At 45.0% G+C, this 18,516-nt stretch overlaps 1 pseudogene across 1 annotated transcript in view; it reads left to right on the top strand.

Annotated features, from left to right (window-relative positions):
* The window catches only part of LOC311110411 (gamma-enolase-like), a 25,454-nt pseudogene extending 6,938 nt beyond the window's left edge, over positions 1–18,516 (top strand). The window contains exons 3-13 of the transcript XR_014615255.1: positions 3,174–3,258; positions 3,481–3,575; positions 3,684–3,742; positions 4,435–4,504; positions 4,664–4,797; positions 5,060–5,282; positions 6,355–6,552; positions 6,986–7,187; positions 9,349–9,457; positions 9,866–9,924; positions 17,817–18,516. The product of XR_014615255.1 is annotated as a gamma-enolase-like (transcript). The remainder of the gene's footprint in view (positions 1–3,173; positions 3,259–3,480; positions 3,576–3,683; positions 3,743–4,434; positions 4,505–4,663; positions 4,798–5,059; positions 5,283–6,354; positions 6,553–6,985; positions 7,188–9,348; positions 9,458–9,865; positions 9,925–17,816) is intronic.

Below are 18,516 nucleotides of genomic sequence, written 5' to 3'. Positions count from 1 at the left end.
AATGAGAAAGAGGGAAAGAGAGATGAGAGAGAGGGAAAGAGAGATGAGAGGGAGGGAAAGAGAGATGAGAAAGAGGGTTAGAGAGAGAGAGAGAGAGAGAGAGAGAGAGGGAAAGAGAGATGCGAAAGAGGGAAAGATAGATGAAAGAGAGATGAGAGAGAGAGAGGGAAAGAGAGATGAGAGAGAGGGAAAGAGAGATGAGAGAGGAGAGAGAGGGAAAGAGAGATGAGGGAGAGGGTTAGAGAGAGCGAGAGAGGGAAAGAGAGATGAGATGAGAGAAGAAAGAGGGAAAGAGAGATGAGAAAGAGGGAAAGAGAGATGAGAGGGGGAAAGAGAGATGAGAGAGGGGGAAAGAGAGATGAGAGAGAGGGTTAGAGAGAGAGAGGGGGAAAGAGAGATGAGAGGGAAAGAGAGATGAGAGAGGGAAAGAAAGATGAGAGAGAGGGAAAGAGAGATGAGAGGGTTAGAGAGATGAGAAAGAGGGAAAGAGAGGAGAGAGGGAAAGAGAGATGAGAGAGGGGTAAAGAGAGATGAGAGAAAGGGTTAGAGAGAGAGAGAGGGAAAGAGAGATGAGAAAGAGGGAAAGAGAGATGAGAGAGAGAGGGAAAGAGAGATGAGAGGGAAATAGTGAGAGAGAGAGAGAGAGAGAGAGAGGGGGGGTTAGAGAGAGAGAGAGAGAGAGAGAGAGAGAGAGAAGGGGGTAGACAGACCCTTTCCACTTCTTCCCTCCCCTCTCTATTTTTACAGCTGATTTGCAGTTCCAAATGCAGCACCCTGTCTTTTTCTCTCCGATCCACCTCTCTTCCATCCCTCTTTCCGTCTAATTAATCAAGCCTCCCCACTCTCTTCCCCCTCTCTCCTCTTTTCTCAGCGTCTTCTTGTGAGTCATCCCGTCATCCCCTCCCCCTTCTGTCACACATTTGACCCCCTCCCTCTGATTTCCTCCTCTCTGCTCTCCCTCTCTCTCTCTGTTTCCCCCCCTTCCCTCTCTGTTTCTCTCCCTCTCTCATCCATCTCTCCAGTATTTTCTGGCTTTCCCTATTAGGCGGAACACACAGACGGCAGGTAACGATGGAACATCCTCATTCTCTTCTCTCCCTCTTCCACTCTCTTTTCTTCATTCTCCAGACTGCCTTCCGTCATCCCCTGTTTTATTCCTGCATCTTGTATTGATTGCCTCCCAGTAGCAGAGATGTGCTGTGTTGGACTGGGTCACGGTGATGATGATGCTGCTGCTTGCTTAGTTCTGTATGTGAGGCATTACGGTTGTGTATGCTAACTAGTGTCAGTCCTGCCTGGCTCTGGGTTTTATTGATTCACTGTGAGTGAGTGTGTGTGTGTACTGTGTGTACGTGTGTGTCAGTTTGTATTAGAGCATTTGCGTAGTATCTGGGTTCTTTGAAGGTGCCTCAGTGCATGATCTGTGTGTGTGTGTATGTATGCAGAAAATGTGATTGTGTTTGAGCTAGTGTGTGTGTGTGTGTGTGTGTGAGGCAGGGAGAGGAAAGGAGAGCTCTACACGTCTGTGTGTGTGTGTTTGAGAGACGGTGAAGGGGAGGGAGAGAGCCTTGAATGTCTGTATCAGTATGTGTACGAGAATGTGTGTGTGTGTGTGTGTGTGTGTATATGTACAGTGAATGTGTGAGAGAGAGGAAGAGGGATAGTGTCTGCAAAAGTGTGTTTGTGTGTGTGTGCCATGCGTTAGACTGTGTCTGTGTCGGCCTGTGTCCAATCGGTGCCACTCCTGCGAAAATAAGCCTTCTGCGTCCCTCTCTCTCCCTCCCTGCTCTCCTTTTTACCCAACCATCCCTCTATCTCTGAATCTCCTTTCTTCTTCAGCCAAAAGGAGAGATTTAATTATTTATCTATTTTTCTCCCCATCGTCCCACCCCTCCCCTCCCCCTCCTCCCTCCCTCCCCTCCCCTCCCCTCCCCTCTCCTCCTCTCCCCTCCTCCCTCCCTCCATCTCCCTCTATCACGCTCTCTCTGGGTATTTGTGCTGAGCGCTGCAATCTTCAGTATGTGCTGTGTGGACATGGGTGTCCTCATACTGCACACTGCTGGGAGGGAGGGGTTATATAACTTACAGCTGCACTCATATATGAGTCACGATAATGTATGGGGCTGATTGGCTGAAAGTGGATAGGGATTTCTGCATATGGTGGCACCATTAAATTACAAGCATTTAAATGAAGAACATAAGGTTAAGTAAATTCATAGTCACTGAAAAGTATGGGGCTGAAAGGAATGTATAATATATTTCTGCATCACAAACATTTCAGTGAAAAACCTACAGCGACATTCATACATTTATAGACAGCAATGTATGGGGCTGACAGAATGAGGGGGTTGTCATAGAATAGAGCTGTAAGTGTACAAGGACTTATTATATATTTCAGTTGTCATTTCAGTGACATTTCAGTTGCTGTAACATTTCAGTCTTTCTGTGAAGACAGGAGATTATATAGCTGTGCAGTTCTGTAGGGATCCTTGTTATTTTGTTTATCAAAATAAATGAGCAATTAGCAACAATGACTATTAGAGGCATAGTACTATTAATAAGGAAAATTATAATGACATCATATGGTACACCATAGGGCAGGGATGGGCACTCATCATGAGGAGCCGCAGAGGCTCACGGGTCTGCGTACCCACATCCATACCCACACATGCAGTGAGAGTCGGCCCTTTTAGCCTGTGGATTTATGGATAATGCTTGTCGTGGGGGGCTGGGCGCTGACAGTCCAATCTTGACCAATGGCAGTGATGGATTCCCTGTGTCTCATGAAGTCGTGAGCCAGGTGACTAGGAACGATGTCGTCATTTAGCTTGAGTCACCGATCATCCACAGATTCCACACCTGATAGCGGTATAGTGTCTGAGTGAGCCATGTTTTAGCATCATGGACTTAGAATATATTTGAGTCTGATCCTTTACCATGGTAATAGCTCCATCTAACCTTCTGGTACACGATGCATTGTAAAAAATCAAAATCAATTCAATTCCAACTTTAAATCATGATGGCTTATAGCAATCGTAATGTCACTCTCTGCACACTTCATTTGCACTCCCATTATGCACTTCCTTCCTGTATGTGCAAATGCAATGGTAAAAATAGAGGCACTTATGACCTCTCTCCCTTTCTCGACCCCCTTCTCTCTCTCTCTTTCACAGGATGTCGATTGTGAGCATAATTGCGAGGGAGATCCTAGACTCCCGGGGAAACCCCACTGTGGAGGTGGACCTGTGCACGAGAAAGGTGACCCCTCTCATGCCTGTCTACAAAGCTTAGCATCGCACCATACAAAGAGCGTAAAGATTAGCCAAAAATCTATGATAAATTTTTAAGAGCATCACCGTCTAAGGCCTATTCTTTCTCGTACTATTTCTGTATCATTCCCCTCTAACGTTACTCTCTCTATTGCCATCTCTTACAACTCCCTCCCCTCCTACCCTCTCTCCCTCTTTCTGTCTCTCTCAGGTCTTTTCAGGGCTGCAGTGCCCAGTGGAGCGTCCACAGGCATCTATGAGCTCTAGAGCTGAGGGATGGAGACAAGAGCCGCTACAAGGGCAAAGGTTTGTTTGTTTGTTTGTGTGCATGTATATCTAATGCTTGAGTAACAGAATGATGTTTGTCTGTCCTTCACCATCTTCTCTCCTATCTGCCTTCTTTCTCTGCTCTAGGTGTACTCAAGGCAGTGGGCCACATCAATGACACTCTGGCTCCTGCCCTCATAGCATCGGTGAGTGCATATTGATTTGCAGATAACCAGTGAGAGAGAGAGAGAGAGAGAGAGAGAGAGAGAGAGAGAGAGAGAGAGAGAGAGAGAGAGAGAGAGAGAGAGAGAGAGAGAGGAGAGAGAGAGAGAGAGAGAGAGAGAGAGAGAGAGAGAGAGAGAGAGAGAGAGAGAGAGAGAGAGAGAGAGAGAGAGAGAGAGAGAGAGAGAGAGAGAGAGAGAGAGAGAGAGAGAGAGAGAGAGAGAGAGAGAGAGAGAGAGAGAGAGAGAGAGAGAGAGAGAGAGAGAGAGAGAGAGAGAGAGAGAGAGAGAGAGAGTAGTGGAAAATACATTTTAGGACGCAGTCAGCCAGTAAAAACGCATTGCTGCAACGTACGAAAATCACATTGCCATTGTACTGCACTTATAGAATGTACATATAGAAATGAGCTGAACATCTTACAACTCAATGATGTTGTACTCTGATCTATACAAGCAAATCTGTTACATATATGATATGTGCAAGAGGTAATAATTTAGAGGGTAAGGCTTATAGTTCAAAGGAGGCTGCAAATATGAGATATTTATTGTGTGCAGATATGTTGCGGGTTATGCCATCCATTTGTTGAATTAGAGAATTGATCCTCGATAACTTACCAATATAATGAATATATTAATATGCTTATTAATTAGTTGTATAAATATGATGTGTCCCATAGGGTATCAGTGTTGTGGAGCAGGAGCAACTGGACAACACGATGATCGAAATGGACGGCACAGAGAACAAGTGTGAGTCTCCAGGTTCCTACCAAAGAAACAGATAAAATGTGTCAATATGTATCCCCCGATCAATTGAGGTCCAGCATTAACTGAGAGAATGGGCTTTTGTCTGAACCCAGATTTTGGTAGCCCTTTTGACATTTTTCACATTTCCTTCCTCGTCGACAGCTCAGTTTGGTGCAAATGCTATCTTGGGAGTCTCCCTGGCCATTTGCAAGGCTGGTGCAGCAGAGAAAGAGGTCCCCCTGTACCGTCACATCGCTGACCTGGCGGGAAACACAGAGCTGGTGCTCCCAGTTCCAGTAAGCCACACTACTTCTATGACGGTCATATCAGAGAAGGAGGTGTAGCAGTAGCATAATAACAATAATTCAATACTGAAACAGTCATTGTGTAAATGGCTTTACCAAAATGGTATGTATGATAAAAATAATATATACTGTATATGAAACATTGGTATATATATGGGTGAAAGATATATGGGAAATTGAAGCACTGTACCGGTACCTGCTGAACATGGGTATTGGCCTAACTGCTAATTCCCCTGTCTCATCTCCTTCACAGGCGTTCAACGTGATCAACGGAGGCTCCCACGCGGGCAACAAGCTAGCCATGCAGGAGTTCATGGTACTTCCTGTCGGGGCGGAGTCTTTCAGGGACGCGCTTCGGGTGGGCTCCGAGCTGTACCACACGCTCAGGGGGGTGATCCAGGAGAAGTACGGCCAGGACGCTACTAATGTGGGCGACGAGGGGGGGTTCGCCCCCAATATCCTGGAGAACAGTGAGGGTAAGTGCAGCAGAGCTGATTTAGAACCACAGTCCTGTGACCTGTAAGCCCAGTTGTCACCCTCGGTCTACAGGGATTTTATTGTTGATATAATGGTTAAGACGTTGGATTCCCGAGCGAGACATCTGCGGTACAAATCCAACCATAGGATGTCCATGGCACTTTACTTCTATCTTGGGTCGTGTTCATTACGTATCAAACACAAGAAAGCAGTCTGGACTTCTCCTTTTAGTTTTTTGTTTTAAAACATTTTGCTGTGTGCCCCACTGAACACGACACAAGTTCAAATTATACATACTCTAGGGGGCAGTGAAAATAGTGGACTGTACCAATGTTAATATTTTCAACACTTTTGGTTGCCCACATTCTGTATGGGCATTTACACAAATAGACACATATTTTCACCCACAATCTAGTCTTTGCTGCAATGTCTATGGGAAAACAGCAGCCATAAATCTAACATGGTGTTAAAGATCAAATCATAATTCTAAGGTGGTACGCTTTAATGAGTTTCCAACCTGCCTCTGGGACAGTGTCTGCCCATCTGTATGTTTGTGAAGATGTGTCCTCCTCAAGGCTTGCTTTTCTCTCATTTCCCAACAGCAAAGGCAATGTGTATCAGATGATCTTTGAACTAACTGTGTGATAACCCTGGGCCTTGGGGAAAGAATGATGCCGCTATCCCACTATTGAAGAAGTAGCTAGGTGTGACAGGAAGTCGAAACCCTGGCAAGATCAAAAAGAAGTGTGAAAAGCCTGAAGGAATGTCAGCTGTAGCCTCTTAGAATAGATTTTGGTCTGCAGTATCTCTCTAGAATCAGTGTGTATTCTTGCAACCTTTCTGCCTCACTCTCAAACCCACTCCAGCTTGGATACTTGACTATTTCTGCATTCAGCAACACAGCAGCATCATCTCACCAAACAAGCAACAAGACAAGTAGGCTAAAGCAGAAACAGAGTGGTTCACAGGCTAGGTAGAGTCTACCCTTACACCCTTCCTCTCTCTATCTCCCCCCAACACTTATCTTCTTTCTTTCTTTCCTCCCCTCCCTCTTTCCGTCTCTCCCCTCAGCGTTGGAGCTGATAAAGACAGCCATCGAGAAAGCAGGCTTCACGGATAAGGTGGTGATCGGGATGGATGTAGCAGCGTCCGAGTTCTACCGCGAGGGGAAGTACGACCTGGACTTCAAGTCTCCTCCGGACGCTGACAGGCACATCAGTGGAGAGGAGCTGTCAGACATCTACCAAGGCTTTGTTAACGACTACCCAGGTAGGCAAACAGTCACCTGACACCTATTGGATTCCTAATTCAATCTAACATGAATTTGATTGATTGATTTTATTTGAGAGTTAAAAAAATACATATACACACAGTGCATACATTTTTAAAAACTAGACAGGGATAACACAAAAAAAAGTCACTGACTTAAAAAATAAATTAGATTAAATTCAAATCCATTCAATTAAATTATAGAGGCAGCAGACTGATCCTACATTTACATTCAATCCCATAGAAATTGGAGAAAATAGATGTTCAAGGTCATGTCTACCTTCATGTTGAAAGATCCCACGACACATTTCCTCTTACAATACTATGGCTGTCTACTGCTTTGCTCCCTATAGAAAAACCTCAGTTCCAAACCACGACTGAGTACATGACCCAACTGAGTGTGCACTCCACTAAACCCTTCTCCCCTTTGTAGTGGTGTCCATCGAGGACCCGTTTGACCAGGATGACTGGGCCGCCTGGTCCCGTCTCACTGCTTCCGTGGGCATCCAGGTTGTCGGGGACGACCTGACGGTGACCAATCCCAAGAGGATAGAGAAGGCTGCCGAGGAGCGGGCCTGCAACTGCCTACTGCTCAAAGTCAACCAGATCGGATCTGTCACTGAAGCCATCCAGGCGTAAGTGACCCATGTCACATGACCTGTCAATCAATCACTTTGATATAGATATATAGATGTCAATCATCAAGCCAATCTGTCAATCTCAGTCACTTGGCCAGGCTAGGTTGTCCTTGAAAAAGAGATTACCAGGTAATATATTGGAGAAACACTATGATGCTCTATAACAAGGTTATGTAGCCCTTATGACGTACATAGGGTTCAAGTAAAGTGTGACGTCAGTCATACACATTTATGTAGCAGTCAATCATCAGGTCTGTCTCTTGGCCAGGTTGGAAGTCCTTGAGAAAGAGATGTCAATCTCAATGGTAGTTACCTGCTTAAATAAAATATAATTTAATGAAGAAAATAATGAGCTTTTTTTACATTCACATGACCATCAATCAGCCATATTTATATAGCCAACACTTTACTTCCATCTACAGTGCATTCGTAAAGTATTCAGACTCCTTAACCTTTTCCAAATTTTGTTACGTTAGAGTTATTCTAAATTGATTAAATACATTTCTTCCTCATCAATCTACACACAATACCCCATAATGACAAAGTCAAAACAGGTCTTTATACATTTTTGCTAATTTATATTTTAAAAAAAGAAACATAATTTATTTACATAAGTATTCAGACCCTTTGGTATGAGACTCGAAATTGAGCTCAGATGCATCCTGTTTCCATTGATCATCCTTGAGATGTTTCTACAACTTGATTGGAGTCCACCTGTGGTAAATTCATTTGATTGGACATGATTTGGAAAGGCACACACCTGTCTATATAAGGCCCCACAGTTGAAAGTGCATGTCAGAGCAAAAACCAAGCCATATGGTCGAAGGAATTGTCCGTAGAGCTCCGAGACAGGATTGTGCCGAGGCACAGATCTGGGGAAGGGTACCCAAAAATGTCTGCAGCAATGAAGGTCCCCAAGAACACAGTGGCCTCCATCATTTTTAATTAGAAGAAGTTTGGAACCACCCAAGACTCTTCCTAAAGCTGGCCGCCTGGCCAAACTGAGCAATCGGGGGAGAAGGGCCTTGGTCAGGGAGGTGACCAAGAACCCGATGGTCACTCTGACAGAGGTCCAGAGTTCCTCTGTGGAGATGGGAGAACCTTCCAGAAGGACAACCATCTCTGCAGCACTCCACCAATCAGGCCTTTATGATAGAGTGGCCATACGGAAGCCACTCCTCAGTAAAAAGCACATGACAGCCCGCTTGGAGTTTGCCAAAAAGTACCTAAAGGACTCTCAGACCATGAGAAACAAGATTCTCTGGTTTGATGAAACCAAGATTTAACTATTTGGCCTGAATGCCAAGCGTCAAGTCTGGAGGAAACCTGCCACCATCCCTACGGTGAAGCATGGTGGAGGCAGCATTATGCTGTGGGGATGTTTTTCAGCGGCAGGGACTGGGAGGCTAGTCAGGATCGAGGGAAAGATGAACGGAGCAAAGTACAGAGAGATCCTTGATGAAAACCTGCTCCAGAGCGCTCAGGACCTCAGACTGGGGCAAAGGTTCACCTTCCAACAGGACAACGACCCTAAGCACACAGCCAAGACAACTGTTTTTGCTTTGTCATTATGGGGTATTGTGTGCAGATTGATGAGGGGGGAAAACGATTTCATCCATTTTAGAATAAGGCTGTAACGTAACAAAATGTGGAAAAAGTGAAGGGGTATGAATACTTTCCGAGTGCACTGCATATACCTGTCAAATGTTGCAACACTCATTGCCGTCAATCATTGACATTTTACAGCTATCCATCATCTATAACTGTTGTCATCAATCTTAACCGTAAGTACTGCCAACAGTCATTCAAAGTTGTTCAATTAAAATGTATTAATATAGCCATCAATCATTACATTTACTTTATTCTCCTTTTAGTACCCTCATGCTTATTCTACTCTCTCTCTCTCTCTCTCTCTCTCTCTCTCTCTCTCTCTCTCTCTCTCTCTCTCTCTCTCTCTCTCTCTCTCTCTCTCTCTCTCTCTCTCTCTCTCTCTCTCTCTCTCTCTCTCTCTCTCTCTCTCTCTCTCTCTCTCTCTCTCTCTCTCTCTCTCTCTCTCTATATATATATATATATATATATATATATATATATATATAGCTATATATATATATATATAGCTGCCTGACACCTTCTCTTGCTCTCTCGGTCTCTCTCTCAGGTGTAAGCTAGCCCAGGCCAATGGATGGGGAGTGATGGTCAGTCACCGTTCGGGAGAGACAGAGGACACTTTCATCGCTGACCTGGTGGTGGGGCTCTGCACTGGACAGGTACACACTCACTCACTCACTCACTCATTCACTCATTCACAGAGACATGCGGAGCGTTCCATACAGATACAGAAGACCCCGACCATTATACAAATCTGACCACAACATTGTATCGCTTTCACTAAATCTGTTCTAATTCTCTCTCTCTCTCTCTCTCTCTCTCTCTCTCTCTCTATTAAATTAAATGAAATTTGCTTTATTGGCATGACGTAACAATGTACATATTGCCAAAGCGTACTTTGGAGATTTACAATATTAAAATAATAAATATTGTCAAATATATACAAATCTGACCACAACACTATCACTTTCACTAAATCTGTTCTAATTATCTCTCTCTCTCTCTCTCTCTCTCTCTCTTCTCTCTCTCTCTCTCTCTCTCTCTCTCTCTCTCTCTCTCTCTCTCAGATTAAGACAGGAGCACCATGTAGATCTGAGAGGCTGGCCAAGTACAACCAGCTCATGAGGTCAGTGGTCAAACATTATCCTCTTTAGCTATCCCGCCAAATTCTACTCAGTGGCTTATATTGCTTCTTGAAAAAAATTAGAAAGCATACTGCACCTCAAAACCATAAATCATTATTTTTCCATAATAAATACTGCATCGCAAAGGAATAATAATATACTTGTATGTATATACTTGTATGTGTATTATTGCATGTAAGTGTAAAGGACGTCACACTGCTTGCTTAGCGAGTACCACTTCCTCCCGATACGGCACATACGATAATGGCGCAGAAGGAGATGGCTGCCGTTTTACAGGCTGCTAACCAATTGTGCTATTGTGTGTGTCTTTTCGCATTATTTGTAACTTATTTTGTACATAATGTTTCTGCCACCGTCTCTTATGACCGAAAAGCGCTTCTGGATATCAGGACAGCAATTACTGGACAAAGATTTTTTCTTTAACGAGTCGGAGGCAAAGGATTTTCTTCAGACACCCGACAAGGCCCAAATCCCCGTCATTCGCATGAGAAAGAGACGGAGATATCGGGGACGTAGGTCGGGGTGCCTTGTAAGGATCCGACGGCGAGTGCGTAATCTGCCTCTACCATCAGTCCTATTAGCCAACGTACAATCATTGGAAAACAAAATAGACAAACTAAGATCACGGATATCCTACCAACGGGACATTAAAAACTGTAATATCTTATGATTCACCGAGTCGCGGCTGAACGACGACATGGATAACATACAGCTGGCGGGATATACACTGCATCGGCAAGATAGAACAGCTGCCTCCGGTAAGACAAGGTGGTGCACGTAATCTAATATTAAGGAAGTCTCAAGGTTTTGCTCGCCTGAGGTAGAGTATCTCATGATAAGCTGTGGACCAAACTATTTACCAAGAGAGTTTTCGTCTATATTTTTCGTAGCTGTCTATTTACCACCACAAACCGATGCTGGCACTAAGACACTCAATGAGCGGTACCGGAGCGCCAAGTCTAAGTCCAAAAGGCTTCTTAACAGCTTCTTACCCCCAAGCCACAAGACTCCTGAACAGCTAATCAAATGGCTACCCGGACTATTTGCATTGTCCCCCCCCCCCCACCCCACCCACTCTTTTACGCTGCTGCTACGCTATGTTTATTATCTATGCATAGTCACTTTAACTCTACCTACATGTACATATTACCTCAATTACCTCGACTAACCTGTGCCCCCGCACATTGACTCTGTGCCGGTACTCCCTGTATATAGCCTCGCTACTGTTATTTTACTGCTGCTCTTTAATAATTTTTTATTTTTATTTTTTACTTACCTATTTTTCTTAAAACTGCATTGTTGGTTAATGGCTTTTAAGTAAGCATTTCACTGTAAGGTCTACAACTGTTGAATTCGGCGCATGTGACAAATAACATTTGATTTGATTTGAATTTGATACCTGGCGTGAAATCGGGACCTCTGCCTCACAAACACACGTGACCGTCCGCCCTCAAGCGTCTTAGAGGATCGCGCCTCCTCAAATGAGATGACGCAAGCGGGACACTTAAGGCTGATGAGTAGGTTTTACACATCCCCATGTGCTACACAAACATAGATGAACATATACTGTAGCTATACTATGTAGAGACCAACGAGCTACTGGTCAACAATCCCTAAAAGTAAGAATAGGATTAGGACAACGTTGCCCCTAGACACTGATCTAACGTCAGTTTTACCTTCCACCCTCAATAGTTCAAGGTCAGGTTAGCACTCAGTTACTGTAAACTGAACCTAGTCCTGTATCTACATATAAGGACAACGTTCACCTTGAGTGTGACTGTAGCCAAGAGCTTAGCCAAGAGCGTATTCCCACATGTCCCATTCTAAACAAGCGTCACCGAGCTAATTGCTGTGGCGCGCATGCTAACAACACGCCAGTGTCACCCCATGTGTGAGAGCCAGTCAGAGCACGGAGAGCACCTGGGATCTGCTCAGGGTAATCCAATTGGCCTCTTAGCAGGACAGAGGAGGGAGGGCCTCTTACCCAATCACAGCAGCATTAACTGATAACTGCCACTATAACACCCTGATCACTGGGTTAATGGTTTCAGGTAGAAGTTACAAGTTGTACAGATCTAGAATCAGATTGCATGACCCCTAATAACAGCTCCTATAACCCCTGATGATCACTGATAATAGTTGCAGGTGGAGGTGTATGTAACCAAGATGGCGTAGCAGTGCGGTCGTGTTCTTTGTTGTGTGTCCGTGTAAATAGCCAGTTTTTTGTATTTTTTTGTATTTTCCGTACATATTTCCCTATCACACTTTTCATCCTTCTACTAAATATACTTTCCTGCAACCCGCCTCACTCAATGTGGAACGGATTCTATTATTTACTCACCTTTATCTAGAATCTCCAGTTGAAACTAGCTAGCCAGCTAACTAGCTACTTGCTATTAGCCACCGTTAGCGGTTTTCACCCAGAACATCAGATTTTCTGCCGGAATAACTGAACCACTGGACCCTAACACCGGATCGCAACTAGCTAGCCGCAACCGAATGGATGTTGCTGTAGGCTAATCACCACTGCCCCCGAAGCAAGCACCAGTTAGCCTTGAGCTAGCTTCGAGCCAGGCCCATATCCAGGCTATCTACCTCTTTGTCTACCGGACGGGAGTAGCCAGCTAAATAGCTACTTGCTATTAGCCACCGTTAGCGGTTTTTCACCATTGTCCGTGGCCTGCACTACCTACCAGCCAGCTCTAGCCTGGACTATTATCGGCCAGTCTGCACTGTCTGCATAGCGCGTTATCAACCCAGAACATATCGGATTTTCTGCCGGAATCATTAAATCACTGGACCTTTAACACCGGATCATCGCAACTAGCTAGCTGCAACCAAATGGATGTTGTTGTTGGCTAATCAGCCTTGTGCTAGCCTCGAGTCAGGCACATCTCCCGGCTATCTACCTCTAGAGTCGACACGGAGCCCCGCCGATCCATCACGACTGGTCTGCCGACGTAATCGTCTGTGGGCTTCCCGTTGCGACGACCACGAAGATCCATCTGCTAGCCCCGGCTCGCTAGCACACGCAAACAACAGCCATGCTTCCTGCTCGCTGTGCTGTAGCACCAATTCGAACTGCTCTCGGACTCACATATTGCTGTTCACTGGACCTTATTGATCACTCAGCTGCACAGCTGATGCCTGCTGGACTGTTCCTTTACACGGTACCCTGTCCTGTTTATCTGTTTAGCCTCAGCCCAAACTTTCATCGCCATTACCAGTTGTTGTCTTAGCTCTTTCTAATAACACCTGTGATTGCTTTATACCTCTCTCCCATGTCAATAAGCCTTGCCTATTGCTGTTCCAGTTAGTTCTTATTATACAATTTCAATATAGAACCCCAAGTCATTCTCAAACTGCCTCAAATAGCTCCTTTGTTCCACCCCCCATACACGCCGAAACCGGCTCAATCGGTGCCTCCAGTGATGCTATCTCTTTCATTGTTACCCAACGCTTAGGTTTACCTCCACTGTACTCATATCCTTCCATTGTGCTCCCGAGTGGCGCAGTGGTCTAAGGCACTGCATTGCAGTGCTAGCTGTGCCACTAGAGATTCTGGTTCGAATCCAGGCTCTGTCGTAGCCGGCTGCGACCGGGAGACCCATGGGGCGGCGCACAATTGGCCCAGCGTCGTCCAGGGTAGGGGAGGGAATGGCTGGCAGGGATGTAGCTCAGTTGGTAGAGCATGGCGTTTGCAACGCCAGGGTTGTGGGTTTGATTCCCACGGGGGGTATGAGAAAAAAATATATATGTATGCACTCACTAACTGTAAGTCGCTCTTGATAAGAGCGTCTGCTAAATGACTAAAATGTAAATGTAAATGTAATATCCTTGTCTGTACATAATGCCCTGAATCTATTCTACAACGCCCGGAAATCTGCCCCCTTTATTCTCTGTACCCAACGCACTAGAAGACCAGTTCTTAAAGCCTTTAGCCATATCCTTATTCTAGTCCTCCTCTGTTCCTCTGGTGATGTAGAGGCTAACCCAGGCCCTGCAGCCCCCAGTATCACTCCTACTCCCCAGGAGCTATCATTTGTTGACTTCTGTAACCGTAAAAGCCTTGGTTTTTTGCACGTTAACATCAGAAGCCTCCTTCCTAAAGTTTGAGTTATTCACTGCGTTAGCACACTCCGCCAACCCTGATGTTCTAGCAGTGTCTGAATCCTGGTTTAGGAAGGCCACCAAAAATTCAGAAATGTCCATCCCCAACTACAACATTTTCCATCTAGATAGAACTGCCAAAGGGGGTGGAGTTGCAATCTACTGCAGAGCTCTATCATACTATCCAGGTCTGTGCCCAAACAAACAAAAATCCCCCTTTCCAGAAATAAGTCTCTCACTGTTGCCGCTTGCTACAGACCCCCCTCAGCTCCCAGCTGTGCCCTGGACACCATATGTGAATTGATTGCCTCCCATCTATCCTCAGAGTTCGTACTGCTTGGTGACCTAAACTGGGATATGCTTAACACCCCAGCCATCCTACAATCCAAACTAGATGCCCTCAATCTCACACAAATGATCAAGGAACCTACCAGGTACAATCCTAAATCCGTAAACATGGGCACCCTCATAGATATCATCCTAACTAACTTTCCCTCTAAATACACCTCCGCTGTCTTCAACCAGGATCTCAGCGATCACTGCCTTATTGCCTGCGTCCGTAACGGGTCCGCGGTCAAACGACCACCCCTCATCACTGTCAAAAGCTCCCTAAAACACTTTAGCGAGCAGGCCTTCCTAATTGACCTGGCCCAGGTATCCTGGATGGATATCGATCTCATTCCGTCAGTAGAGGATGCCTGGTTGTTCTTTAAAAGTGCTTTCCTCTCAATCTTAAATAAGCATGCCTCATTCAAAAAATTCAGAACTAAGAACAGATATAGTCCCTGGTTCTCCTCAGACTTGACTGCCCTTGACCAGCACAAAAACATCCTGTGGCGTACTGCATTAGCATCGAATAGCCTCCGCGATATGCAACTTTTCAGGGAAGTTAAGAACCAATATACACAAGCAGTTAGGAAAGCAAAGGCTAGCTTTTTCAAACATAAATTTGCATCCTGTAGCACTAACTCCAAAAAGTTTTGGGACACTGTAAAGTCCAGGGAGAATAAGAGCACCTCCTCCCAGCTGCCCACTGCACTGAGGCTAGGAAACACTATCACCACCGATAAATGTACAATAATCGAGAATTTCAACAAGCATTTTGCTACAGTTGGCCATGCTTTCCACCTGGCTACACTACCCTGGCCACCAGCTCTGCACCCTCTGCTGCAACTTGCCCATGCCCCCCCCCCCACTTCTCCTTCACACAAATTCAGACAGCTGATATTCTAAAAGAGCTGCAAAATCTGGACCCCTACAAATCATCTGGGCTAGACAATCTGGACCCTTTCTTTCTAAAAATAGCCGCCGAAATTGTCGCAACCCCTATTACTAGCCTGTTCAACCTCTCTTTCGTAACGTCTGAGATCCCCAGAGATTGGAAAGCTGCCGCGGTCATCCCCCTCTTCAAAGGGGGTGACACTCTAGATCCAAACTGTTACAGACCTATATCCATCCTGCCCTGCCTTTCGAAAGTTTTTGAAAGCCAAGTTAACAAACAGATCACCGACCATTTCGAATCCCACCGTACCTTCTCCGCTATGCAATCCGGTTTCCGAGCTGGTCATGGATGCACCTCAGCCACGCTCAAGGTCCTAAACAATATTATAACCGCGATCGATAATAGACAGTACTGTGCAACTGTCTTCATCGACCTGGCCAAGGCTTTCGACTCTGTCAACCACCACATTCTTATTGGCAGACTAAATAGCCTTGGTTTCTCAAATGACTGCCTCGCCTGGTTCACCAACTACTTCTCAGATAGAGTTCAATGTGTCAAATCGGAGGGCCTGTTGTCTGGACCTATGGCAGTCTCTATGGGGGTGCCACAGGGTTCAATTCTTGAGCCGACTCTTTTCTCTGTGTATATCAATGATATCGCTCTTGCTGCTGGTGACTCTCAGATCCACCTCTATGCAGACGACACCATTTTGTACACATCTGGCCCTTCATTGGACACTGTGTTAACAAACCTCCAAACGAGCTTCAATGCCATACAACCCTCCTTCCGTAGCCTCCAACTGCTCTTAAACACTAGTAAAACTAAATGCATGCTCTTCAATCGAACACTGCTGGCACCTGCCCACCCGACTAGAATCACTACTCTCGACGGGTCTGACCTAGAGTATGTGGACAACTACAAATAGCTAGGTGTCTGGTTAGACTGTAAACTCTCCTTCCAGACTCACATTAAGCATCTCCAATCCAAAGTTAAATCTAGAATCGGCTTCCTATTTCGCAACAAAGCCTCCTTCACTCATGCTGCCAAACATGCCCTCGTAAAACTAACTATCCTACCGATCCTTGACTTCGGCGATGTCATTTACAAAATAGCCTCCAACACTCTACTCAGCAAATTGGATGTAGTCTATCACAGTGCCATCCGTTTTGTCACCAAAGCCTCATATGCTACCCACCACTGTGACCTGTACGCTCTTGTTGGCTGGTCCTCACTACATATTCGTCGCCAAACCCACTGGCTCCAGGCCATCTATAAATCACTGCTAGGCAAATCTCTGCCTTATCATTGGTCACCATAGCAACACCCACCCGTAGTATGCGCTCCAGCAGGTATATCTCACTGGTCATCCCCAAAGCCAACACCTCCTTTGGCCGCCATTCCTTCCAGTTTTCTGCTGCCAATGACTGGAACGAACTGCAAAAATCTCTGAAGCTGGAGACTTATCTCCCTCACTAACTTTAAGCATCAGTTGTCAGAGCACCTTACCGATCACTGCACCTGTACACAGCCCTTCTGAAATTAGCCCACTCAACTACCTCATCCCCATATTGTTATTTATTTTTGAAGATATGAAGCCTGAAGCACACCTAAGAAAGACAGAGATGAGTGTCAAAGAAAAAAAGAGAAAATTAAATATACAACGCTGTATACAAAAGAAGCGACACTCCGACTGATGGCTGACATGGACAGACTAACTACATGCTGACTGAGAAAAAAATAATCAGCAGGTATATCTCACTGGTCATCCCCAAAGCCAACACCTCCTTTGGCCGCCATTCCTTCCAGTTTTCTGCTGCCAATGACTGGAACGAACTGCAAAAATCTCTGAAGCTGGAGACTCTTATCTCCCTCACTAACTTTAAGCATCAGTTGTCAGAGCACCTTACCGATCACTGCACCTGTACACAGCCCTTCTGAAATTAGCCCACTCAACTACCTCATCCCCATATTGTTATTTATTTTTCTCATTTGCACCCCAGTATCTCTATTTGCACATCATCTCTTGCACATCTATCATTCCAGTGTTAATACTAATTGTAATTATTCTGCACTATGGCCTATTTATTGCCTTACCTCCATAACTTGCTACATTTGCACACACTGTATATATATTTTCTGTGGTATTTTTGACTTTATGTTTTGTTTTACCCCATATGTAACTCTGTGTTGTTGTTTTTATCGCACTGCTTTGCTTTATCTTGGCCAGGTCGCAGTTGTAAATGAGAACTTGTTCTCAACTGGCTTAGCTGGTTAAATAAAGGTTAAATAAAATAAAAAATAAACACAGATCTAGGATCTGATTTCCCATCCACAGAAGCGTTAACCATTAACGGCTACTATAACTCCCTGATCACTGAGTTAATAGCTGCAGGTAGAAGTCGCCCCCTAACCTAACCACAGATCTAGGATCAGATTTCCTGGGCTTTTACTTTGAGGAAATAGATGTCAGATGCAAATTCAGTTCAGATGCATTTACCTGTTTTCTCTTTCCCTCTTTGTCCATTCTGTTGGTCTCTTTAGGATCGAGGAGGAGTTGGGGGATCAAGCTCGCTTTGCAGGCTATAACTTCAGAAACCCCACTGCCCTGTGAGACACACATCACCGTAAAATATATGCACAGAGCCACTAAGCTACATGAGATGCACAGTTACTCTGATTTTGAGACACAAAGACAGATGGACAGATAAAGAAATAAAGAGACCGACCAACCGACTGACAGACACAAACGTGCACATAGAGACACAAAAGTGTAGATATGAAGCCTGAAGCACACCTAAGAAAGACAGAGATGAGTGTCAAAGAAAAAAAGAGAAAATTAAATATACAACGCTGTATACAAAAGAAGCGACACTCCGACTGATGGCTGACATGGACAGACTAACTACATGCTGACTGAGAAAAAAAGAATAAACATTGTATTGCAGTTGTTTGCTCTCATTCACCCATGATGACACAGACCTGCACTCTCCCTCCTACATCCCCCTCTCCTCTTTCCTTTCCTGGCTCTGCAGTCATCCCTCGTTCTTGTTGTTGTTTCTTGGTTACTTCCACTCTCACTCCTGGTGTTGCTATGATTGCAGAAATTGGCCTGATGCTTGAAGTCCCTGTTTCCCCTTTGCCTACTTTCCTTTGTCAATAGAATTGCTGTGTTGAAAGACAGAACGCCTGTCATGAAAATAATATGTGAAATAAAATTAGGGTAATTTACAGTTTCAACCAC

The sequence above is a fragment of the Coregonus lavaretus genome (assembly GCF_964263955.1).
Source record: "Coregonus lavaretus genome assembly, chromosome: 3".
NCBI classification, from domain to species: Eukaryota; Metazoa; Chordata; class Actinopteri; order Salmoniformes; family Salmonidae; genus Coregonus; species Coregonus lavaretus.
The sequence above is the reverse complement of the archived record's forward strand: the minus strand, read 5'-3'. Positions and strand labels throughout refer to the sequence as shown.